The sequence below is a fragment of the Triticum urartu genome, chromosome 3, assembly GCF_003073215.2.
Source record: "Triticum urartu cultivar G1812 chromosome 3, Tu2.1, whole genome shotgun sequence".
NCBI lineage: Eukaryota > Viridiplantae > Streptophyta > Magnoliopsida > Poales > Poaceae > Triticum > Triticum urartu.
In genome coordinates this window covers 307,974,523-307,986,136 of record NC_053024.1, presented here as the reverse complement: position 1 = coordinate 307,986,136, position 11,614 = coordinate 307,974,523, and positions in this window count along the sequence as shown.

The following is an 11,614-nucleotide window of genomic DNA, read 5'->3' as shown; positions in this document are numbered from 1 at the left end:
GGAGAAGCGCCATGGCATCTTGCGGAAATCTTCACCCAGTCACGAATAGACGGATGGATACACCTTGGCCGGAAGCTTACCTGTGAAGCCGCAAGCCATTATGGGCTCTGGCTGGGTTGACCCTAGGCGTGACTCTGGACGGACGGTGCCAACAGATGTATAAGAACGGTAGGACAGGGATGGGCACCAACAGTCTAGAGAAACTCTACAGAAGACCCTGTTTCATTCATCCCGTCTTCAAACAACAGGCAGAGTGAGGACATAAAGGAGGGAATGAATCTTGCAGGTAAAGTGCACAAGACTCTGTAGAGTAACAACCTAATCGATTAGCCGTGTCCCCAGTTACGGACAAATGAGCCTCTGGAATTGGAGTATTTCGGAAATCTCAACATCAAACATAATTAATTAATTGATGGGTTATTAATGATTTCGGGTATGAGACACTGGTTGGCGGAACCATCTCATTAACAACCAACATTTTGTAGTAATTGCAAGCAAGTCCTTTTGTTGTAGGAAAAAAATGGCTTTTAAAAAAAACAAAAAACTTAGAGCCCCATAGCCAAATTGCATATAGTGTTAGTAATTTTATTGTTGTTCTCTCTTCATGACTTGCTGACATATTCAAAATGCTGACCTACACGGCTGCAATGTCTCATGTTGCAGAGGAGTTTTCCGACCTGGAGTGAGGCTATGATCTACGCTTGGTGATTGCCCTATGGAGTCGGATGGACTCGCTTATTGTCTATGCTTCCGCAACTTTATTTAGTTTATTTCTCATGAGTTGGCCTTTGGCCGAATTTATTATGATGTAATAAAGACTCGATATGAGAATCATGTAATAAATTCAGTTGTGATTGAACTTTGAATCTTTTCATCAATGTACTGTGTGTGCCAGCATGATCTTGGGATGGTACAGCTACAGAGAGACTTGAACGATTTCAGGTCGGGTCATTACAGAGATGGTATTCGGAGCACACGCTGACCGTAGGACGTAACCCCTAGCATAGGAAAGCCATAGGAAGAAACTACTTTATTTTATATACTTATCATTCCATAATTCTCCCTTGTTCATTTCTGACTTCCCTCCGATTTTCAATATTCTAGATGGGCGCCGAGTTCACCCCAGTTCTGCTACCGGAGTTTTGCCAGTCGGATGAGACGATGCTTTTCGGTAGGAAGTTTGTTCAGATCATGAAGAAGCTGAAGATTGCTCCGCCCTCAATCACCAGGAAGCCTACCAATGCACTTCCGATGGATACCCGCTACAGGATTAAGGTGCACATTCCAGGGAGGACCTTCGGAGGACATTCAGAACCCATCGTCTTTGAGTTTACCGCTTTCACTTGGATCTTCGGAAGAGACATGGCAATTTATCGTGCACTTGGACATCCCCAAGAAGATTACAGGGCTGAGCTCGACCCATCAGACCTTGCCATGATTTCTCGCAGAGCTAGGAATGGAGATATCATCCATACCGTGGAGGACGACTCCATTCTTTCATATGTCCAAGACATGGAGAGTCTCCTCAGGAACTAGGAAATCCAGACGCGCGGAAGCTCCAAGGTACATAGGAGGTTGTTGTTCCGTGAATTGGAACTGGAGGAGAAGGCACGCGCGGACTTCCTTGAACACGAAGAAGAAGTCAAGGATTTTATGGATAGAATCGAGGACCGGGATAAATATATTGCCACACTGGAGGAGAAGATGGACCTGGGAGAAGACCTTTTTCCGAGTGGAGATGATGGACCCCTCGTGAGCAATGACCAGGAATATGAAGAGAGCTCCACCGAAGGAAGATGCAAGAGGAGGCGCCGCATCAGAGGACGCCGCATCAGAGGACGCCGTGTCAGAGGACGCCGCACCAAAGGACGCAAGGATAATTGATGAAGACATTTAGTCGACCGCCATGTTATTTTATTTTATTTTTCGTTGATCAGTTAGGCCGTTATTCTCGATTAGTCGTGAGATTTTTGTAATCCGAGGTTGAACCTTGTTTGAGATGAATGAATAAATGATTGATGTGGTTATGATTTTCCATTCATTTGGGTAGTGCTATTTTCTTATTAGACCCTTGTTTTATTCTAATTTCTCATCCACTCCAAAACACCAGATGCCTCCGAGACGTGACCCCGCTTCCACTTTCCCGCCGGAGCTCACCCAGTGATAGAGGCAAAGGTGTCCCGATGTTTTGATGATATGGTGGCTATCGTTTCTACGGGGGTCGACCTTGGCGATCCGACTACGAACGTGCGAGACGTCGCACCTTAGCAATCGCTAAACCAACTTCCGAGGGGTTATTCACCACGCCGGAGCATGATCAACCTGACCACGAGGGTCTGTTTCCTACGAGCAAACGAAGAACAAGCAAGAAACTGAGATTGCAATCTGGATATTGCGAATATAAGATGAAAACTTTATTGATCAAGGTGGAGTTCTGTGATGTCTTGGTCTGGTCGTTGGACACAAACAAAGTACGCGAAGTTGCAGCTATGGCAAACTTTTAATCTAAACAAAGCCCAAAGTCTAGACGACGCCCTAAGAGCTGTATATATGGAGGAAGAGGGGGGGATTTCGTGGCCCTTGGAAGAGGGGTCCGAAACCAACCCTAACTCTTGTTTCCCCACACATACAGACTCTAAAAACAGCATATACTTAAGTATTTCCAAAATACATGGGCCTGGCCCAGTAATAAGGTGACGCAGCACCTAAAATAGCCTCTGGACGAAATTTATGAAGTGGCATCTTGTATATTTCGTCCAAGGCTTCATGCACTCCTTATGGTGGCTTCAAAGTCCTGAAATCATCACTTATAACTCCGTTCTGGATCCCCTTGCGCATGCCATCATCTCCACGCTTGAACTGGTTCCAAGGTTCATCTTTCTTGTCCAAGCTAGGCCCTTCATTTGTAAGCAAAACAAATGTATCCAATTTAGGCAGCATCATATTCTCATGAACATTAGAATCGTTACCAAGAAACGAAAGTACCTGATAATTCAATTGGCGTGCGCGACCTCTAGTAATTGGTCCAGTATGTATAGCAGCAGGGGCTGTGAGTGTAACAATGGTATTGATGTCCTCATCACCCAGCTGATCCAACAGCAGAATGCCTTAATACAAATTCTCATCCAATACCAATGCAACAACAACAACAATCCGCCGCCACCACCCCCTGTCGATAACCTGACCCGGTTCCTAAGGCTGAATCTGCCGGTGTTCTCTAGTAGCACTGAGCCGATTGTAGCTCAAGATGGGCTCCGCAAAATCGGAAGGGAGCTAGCAACTGCTGGATGCACAGATGCTGAGAATGTGCGTTTTGCCGCACATCAACTGGATGGACCTGCAACCTCTTGGTGGGAGAACTACACCGCCACTTATCCGGTCGCCACCATGACATGATATCAGTTCCAGCAGGCTTTCCGCACCGCTCATGTCCCAGCTGGAGCCATGAGTCTGAAAATGCATGAGTTCCACAACTTACGCCAGGGGAACCGTACTGTGGGGCAGAACGTGGATCAGTTCAACAAATTATCTCGCTATGCCCTAGATGATGTGGCCACAGATGCCGCAAAGTAGGAGAAGTTTCTTGAGGGACTCAATGATGAGATGGGAATGCAGCTAATGGTGGCTACCTTCAACAACTACCAGGAGCTGGTAGACAAGGCCGCCATACTTGAAGGCAAGCAACAGCAGATTGATAGCCGCAAGCGGAAATATGGCCAGGGAAAGTACAACTCCGGAGCTCAGCAGAAGCCCTGCTATCCCCCATACTCGGGAGGACATAATCATGGAGGACATAACCATGGAGGGAATGGGAACAATCGCAACCACGACAACAACTCCAAGTCAGGCAATGGCAACCAACACTGTCCTGCTTCGGCTCAGAAGGATCTCAGTTATATCACCTGTTTCAAGTGCTAGAAAATAGGACACTATGCCACTGATTGTCCGGAGGCCAAGCAGAAGAATGGAAACGGCAACAGCAATGAAAGCTCATTAAATAAGCCTAATCCTTTTCCTCGTGCCCAAGTGAACCACATCGATGTGGAGGACATTTATGATCAGCCAGACACTGTGGTTGGTAAGTTTTTATTAAATTCACGTCCAGTATTGGTACTGTTTGATTCTGGTGCAACGCATTCATTCATATCAAGGGTAGTTGTGGAAAAGTATGGGTTGCCCACTAGAACCCTTAGAACCCCTCTTCAGGTCACTTCCCCAGGAGGAGACATGACGGCAGGCTTAGGCTATCATTCAACCCTCAGCATCAGAAATCATGATTTTCCCGCAAACCTTATAGTATTGGAATCCCAGGGATTGGACGTGATCCTAGGCAAGGACTGGTTGACAAAGTTTGAACAAAACATCGACTATGCTCACAAGACAATTTTTCTCACCACCCCGGAGCATAAGATGATCAAGTATGTATCCAGACGCACACTGATAAAGAATCTGGTTAATTCCCTCATGGGAGATGGTTAGGAGGAAGTGCCCGTAGTGAAAGATTTTCCGAATGTATTTCCGGAGGAACTACCAGGAATGCCATCGGACAGAGAAATGGAATTTTTGATCGAGTTATTACCTGGCACAACCCCAATATCCAAGAGACCTTATAGGATGCCCCCGAATGATTTGGAAGAGATCAAGAAGCAAATCAAGGAATTATTGGAGAAAGGATATATTCGCCCAAGTTCGTCACCTTGGGGGGCCCCAGTTCGTTTGGTAGAGAAGAAGGATGGAATCCTGAGAATGGTTGTGGATTATCGTTCATTGAAAAATGTGACCATCAAGAGCAAGTACCCTCTGCCGATGATTAATGATTTATTTGATCAGCTAGTCGGAGCCAAAGTATTCTCCAAGATCGATCTTCGGTCAGGGTATCATCAGCTGAAGATTCCTGAACAGGATACACCCAAAACAACATTCACCACCAGGTATGGTTTATATGAGAATACCGTCATGTCATTCGGATTGACTAATGCCCGTGCGTATTTCATGAGCATGATGAAAAAGGTATTTATGGAATATCTGGACAAGTTTGTCATGGTGCTCATCGATGACATATTGGTTTTCTCTAAGAGCGAGGAAGAGCATAAGGAACATCTGCGTCTAGTTCTGGAGAAACTCCGAGAACATCAGTTATATGCCAAGTTTAGAAAATGTGAATTTTGGCTGAAGGAAGTTGGATTTCTTGGACATACTATTTCAGGAGGAGGAATACCAGTCGAGCCCACCAAGGTGGAATCGGTCACCAACTGGCAGTACCCCACCTCAGTCAAGGAGATCCATAGTTTTCTCGGACTTGCGGGATATTATTGGAGATTTATTGAGAATTTCTCTAAGATTGCTAAGCCCATGAGGGAGCTGTTGAAGAAGGAAACTAAGTACATTTGGACCAAGGATTGTGAAGCCAGTTTTCAGGAGTTGAAGAAACGTCTGGTTGCAGCCCTGGTGCTGATTTTGCTGGACGTACACAAGGATTACCAGGTATATTGTGATCCTTCTCCTCAAGTGTAACGCCCCAAGACCGGAGCTTCAGACGCCTTACATGTCTTTTTGAGTTTCGTCACGTGAGTTGTTGTTTTGTTGCATTCATCATTGCATCATGTCATCATGCCATCATGCCCATTTCACTTGTTATGCCATGTGTTGCATTGTACCCCTTGTTTCCTATCTCAACCTATAAATACACTATCACCTCCTCCTTCCTTCTTATTTCTTTCTTTTTTTGGAAAGTGACATTTTTATTCCTCCATAAATGTTCAATATTTTTCCTATCTATTTTAGACCATGTCCCCAACCCCTCTGCCAAATCTGATCCCATTTGGGACTTGTTTTGGTTGGATTTAAAAATGGCTCAAGTTTGTATTTAATTCAAACATGAATTATTTTTCTATCCTTAAAAATGCCCAAACAATTTTATTAAAATCCTTCATAAATCCACGACCTCAGATTTATCCATATATCATTCTATTTATCTGCCAAACCCTCTGAGCATTTCTTCCAATGTTCTATTCATATTGTATATGGATAAGAAGAGGAAATATCAGGGAGGGAGAGAAGCCCAGCTGGCCACTAGGGCCTTAGAGCCAGGCCAGCCTACTTCCCCACTTTCCCATCGAGGCCAGCTGACCCCCGCCTATCCTTTCCCCGTGGCCCAGCCCGCACCGGCTCTAACCCTAGCGAACCACTAGGCCCGACCGAACCCTCGCTCTCTCCATCACCTTTGCTCTCTCGTGGCGCCAGAGCCTCTGGCTCGATCCCCTCCTCCCTCGATGCGCCATCAGAGAGGGAGAGCAACGCCGTTCCCTTGCCTGAGCCACCTCCCTCCCCCTTCGTTCCCCTGCTCTCGTTCCCTCGCCTCGCCAGAGACCGAGTGCTCCCTTGATCCCATCTCTCCCGCCGAATCGCCAAGGACACCGAGCGCCACCTCGCTGCCTCGCACGCCGCCGTGCTCTCCCGCCTCCATCGCGCGCCCATCCCCCATGGCCTTGCCACCTAATCCCTGCCTCTCCACCACCTGCAGGTCACCAGCATAGCACCGTCGCAGCTTGCCTCCACTGCCGCCCTTGTTGCAAGCCGTCGTCCCTGGATTCGACAGACCCTGCCATGTCGTCACGTCGCCGACAAGCTTCGAGGCTAGTACCTCCTAGAGCTCATCCGCCTGGAGACATCCTTCGTCTCGTCTGTGTCGCTAGAGCCCATCCCCAAGTCCCTCGTCAGGCTCCGTTTTCCCCTCGCGCATGCGCCTCTTCCTCCCTCCGTTCGGCCGCAAGCACGCCGCCGCCTTCTTCGAGCAGCAGCAGCTTGTTTCGCTGCCTGCTGACGAGCAGCCGACTCGGCCTTCTCCTACTGCTACCTCGAGCAATACCATGACCTGCATGCCCTGTCCGCCGTAGTTGACGACTGCGACGCCCCACTGTCATCATGCACCTCCACTTGCTATTGCGGTTGACGCCAAGTTCGACCACCGAACATGGATTAGCGCCAAGTACCATGGCGACCCTACAAGAATTTGGATTCGACAAGTTCGACGACGCTCTTGTACAACTACTTTACCGAGACCGGCAAGACCGGCTACACGAAACCGCCAAGTACCTCTACGCACGGATGCGTCAAGGTCGCCTGCATATCGCCAAATACAGCACTAAAAAGACCACATGGATGCTCGAATGAGTACTGAACGAAACACCGAGTACCACAACACGGGCATCGACATGTACCCCTACACCGCATCGAAATGCCGAGTTCCTCTCCGACCGCGCGTATGACTACCATGGCCGAAAGAAACGTATACCACTACTGTCTCCGAAGAACCGTGTAACGAAACCGTCAAGTTCGACTACCGCCAACATGTACAACTACCGTCACGAGAATGTCTACTTCCACCACATCCACTACGAACTTGTTCCGCCCGAAACGCATGCTTCGAAGGTATACCACCAAGACGACGCCCGTGGACGAATGCTTGCAATGTATGATTTGAACCATGTGTTTCTCCGTGTCCGAGTTGTTCATTGCACGAAGCCCCTCTTTTGCCTTGCCACCGTCATGTGGGAACCCGTTGACCGGGAGCACCCCCAACGTTCATCATGACTCGCTCCCGTCACTTTTCCTTTTGCGCCGGTATCTCCATGAGCTACCGGAACCGATATGTTGCTGTGGCATCATTTTCGGATTTGTTGTCGTGGCACCCCTTTTGTTTCCGCCACGATGACAAATGCTTCATATTATGCTCATGTCAACTTTTTCATAAGATTGCATAAACTTGCATATGCCATCCGCATCATGATAATAACATTGAAAATGTTTAAGATTGTTGTTTGCATTAAATTGCTAAATGCATATGGGGATTTATTGGAATTGTTGTTTGTTATTTCTGGCCTCATTTAAACTTGCCTAAATGTTTAGTTTACTTATGCTCCACCTCTTGCCATGTTTAAACAACATTTAATTTTGTTGGGTAGTTTAAACGGGAGAGAACTAAATAAGTCATGTGGTGTTTCGTCAATATGCAACGGAGTTGCATATTGAGCTCCACTTAATTTTTAGTATTGCTTGTGCATTTTGCCATGCCATGCTTCATTAAACCGGACATGCATCATACTTGGTTGTGCATCATGCCATGTTGATGTGATGGTTGTTTACTATGTTGTTTGCTTCTTTCCAGTGTTGCTTCTTCGGGTTAGTTCCGATAACTTCGCGTTTGTGAGGATTCGTTCGACTACGTCCGTTTGTCTTCTTCATGGACTCGTTCTTCTTCCTTGCAGGATCTCAGGCAAGATGATCATACCCTCGAAATCACTTCTATCTTTGCTTTGCTAGTAGCTCGCTCTATTGCTATGTCGCACTACCTACCACTTGCTATATAATGCCTCCCATATTTCCATGTCAAGGCTCAAACCCACCTTTCCTAGCAAACCGTTGTTTGGCTATGTTACCGCTTTTGCTCAGCCCCTCTTATAGCGTTGTTAGTTGCAGGTGAAGCTGAAGTTTGTTCCATGTTGGAACATGGATATGTTGGGATATCACAATATATCTTACTTTAATTAATGCATCTATATACTTGGTAAATGGTGGAAGGCCCGGCCTTATGCCTGGTGTTTTGTTCCACTCTTGCCGCCCTAGTTTCCGTCATATCGGTGTTATGTTCCTTGATGTTGTGTTCCTTATGCGGTTGGGTGTTATGGGAACCCCTTGACAGTTCGCTTTGAATAAAACTCCTCTAGCAAGGCCCAACATTGGTTTTACCATTTGCCTACCGACCACCATATACCTTCCCTTGGGTTCTGCAGACTCAAGGGTCATCTTATTTTAACCACCCCCCCCCCTGGGCCAGTGCTCCTCTGAGTGTTGGTCCGAACCGAGCTGCCTCCGGGGCCACCTTGGGGAAACTTGAGGTTTGGTTTTACTCGTAGCTAGTCTAATCCGGTGTTGCCCTGAGAAATAGATACGTGTGACTCCTACCGGGATTGTCGGTACATCGGGCGGCTTTGCTGGTCTTGTTTTACCATTGTCGAAATGTCTTGTAAGCGGGATTCCGAGTCTGATCAGGACTCCTGGGAGAAGGAATATCCTTCGTTGACCGTGAGAGCTTCTGATGGGCTAAGTTGGGACACCCCTGCAGGGTTTTGAACTTTCGAAAGTCGTGCCCGCGATTATGTGCAGATGGGAATTTGTTAATGTCCGGTTGTAGAGAACTTGACACTTAACTTAATTAAAATGAATCAACCGCGTGTGTAGCCGTGATGGTCTCTTTTCGGTGGAGTCCGGGAAGAGAACATGGTCTCGTGTTATGCTTGAACGTAAGTAGCTTCAGGATCACTTCTTGATCATTATTAGCTTCACGACTGTGCTTTACTTCTCTTCTCGCTCTCTTTTTCCTAAGTTAGCCACCATATATGCTAGTGCTTGCTGTAGCTCCACCTCACTACCCTTTCCTACCCATAAGCTTAAATAGTCTTGATCTCGCGGGTGTGAGATTGCTGAGTCCTCGTGACTCACAGGTACTTCCAAACAGTTTGCAGGTGCCGATGATACCAGTGCAGGTGACACAACTGAGCTCAAGTGGGAGCTCGATGAAGATCTTTATCGTTGTTTTGTGTCTTTTCCGGTTGATCAGTAGTGGAGCCCAGTTGGGATGATCGGGGATCTAGCATTTGGGGTGGTCTTTCTTTATTTTGGTTCCGTAGTCAGACCTTTGTTTGTACCTTGGATGATGTATGGATTATTATGTATTGTGTCAAGTGGCGATTATAAGCCAACTCTTTATTCCTTTCTATTCAGTACACGGGATTGTGTGAAGATTACCCCTATTGCGACAAACCTACCATGCAGCTATGCCTCTATGTCGTGCCCCGACACGTGGGAGATATAGCCACATCATGGGTGTTACAAGTTGGTATCAGAGCCTTCCCCGGCTTAGGATCCCCCTGCTTGACCAAATCGCTGACGTTGTTGAGTCTAGAACAAAATGTTTTGAGTCTTAGATTTATATATATCGGAGAGTAGGATTCTTTTTACTCCTCTGTCCCTTCGTCGCTCTGGTGAGGCCTCCTGACGTAGAAGTTTTGACTTTTATCTCCTCAAATTTCACTAAAGAATTTTAGGATCACGCGGGTATCTTGGAATCATTCCAATGGTTTTGTGACGAGAACATTATTCTTGGTGCCTCCTGACATTTAGGGGTTGTGGCAGTGTCCCGGGGAGTTGAGCTCCAAAGTGTTGTCGTCACAATTTTATCGTTGTAGTTCTGGAATACCTGAGTTCGCCAACATCGAAAATCTCTTTTATGCAGTTGTTGGTGAGATAACCTCGACGCCACCCAGTACTGGGGCGGGAGTCCAGGAGTATTGCCATAACTCGTATAACGGATGCTTTTCGAAGGTTGAGGTAAATGATTTCCGAAGGTTTCTTGGTTATGTGTTGAAGGATGGATACAGCTGGATGTAGGATTTGTTAGTTTTGGGTGAGATATTATGCTTCCCATGTATTCCCAACACCTGATTGCATAACCATAAAGTTGCGGGAGTTTATAAGTTGGTATTCAAGTAGCTTGTAGGATATCTTTCCAACAGGCACATGATAAGATATGGGATCTATCATATGTTTGTTTCTGGCTTATTTTGCAAGCCAATCCTTTGTTTTGCTTTTCAGTTGTGGTATTCGAGTTGCTTCAATGTCAAGTGTTGATTCCATACCTTTCCTAAGCGGTGTTCTCATATTCCTATGTGAATATTAATCCTTCTTATTTATCGAGATTGTCATCCCAATTCTATTTTCAACCGGTGCGTTTCTCTTCGTGAGGATCCCATCATTCTTCCCATCCGTAAGATATATTATCAGTTCTTCTCAACGGTGTTGTTCCATCTGCCCAAGTTGTCTTTGTTTTTCCCGCCCTCCCACTCTTTTTTTTCTTCAAGGACTCAGATTTCTTAATCAAGTATCCATTTTATTCATGTGAAGTCTCTCCATTCTTTTCCGTCAATATCCTTATCCGGTGATTCTCAGGAGGATACTAACGCAGCTTCAAGTTCATCATTCTCCGTTCTGCTTCTTCTTCGGTGGATTCAAGTCAAGCTTTTTCGATCACATCCTTCCCTCGGTTCAAATGTTTTCTCATGCCGGTGCACCTCTTAATCATTCACCTCTCACTATTCAATTGTTCCGCAGTGCTGAAGATATCTCGAAGATTTGTGTTTCCACTCTGCATTCGTTCAAGCTCTTTTGAGGATGTTATCTCATTCAAGCCATTTAATTCAACCGGTGCAATCTCTCTTTTCAAGCAACCATTTCAACGGTGTTTCTTTTGAATGGGCCCTAATATAAAGGTTTTTTCCCCAGGATCTTACCTGACTCTTCTAATTTTTTGCCGGTGTTATTCTCAAATTCATGGCAAAGTTTTGACGTAAGAATGAGTTATCATCAGTCAAATGTCTTTCTCCAAGATCTTTCAAATTATTTTCATTGTTGATTCAACCTTTATATTCTGCTTTATTCCGGAGTGTCTCAACAATTCATGGTGGTGTTTCCCATCGTCATTCTCTGCTTTTGAAGACTGAAGAAGAGTTTCTCTTAAATCTTGCTCTGTTCTCGTGAAGATTCATGGTTCTAGCTT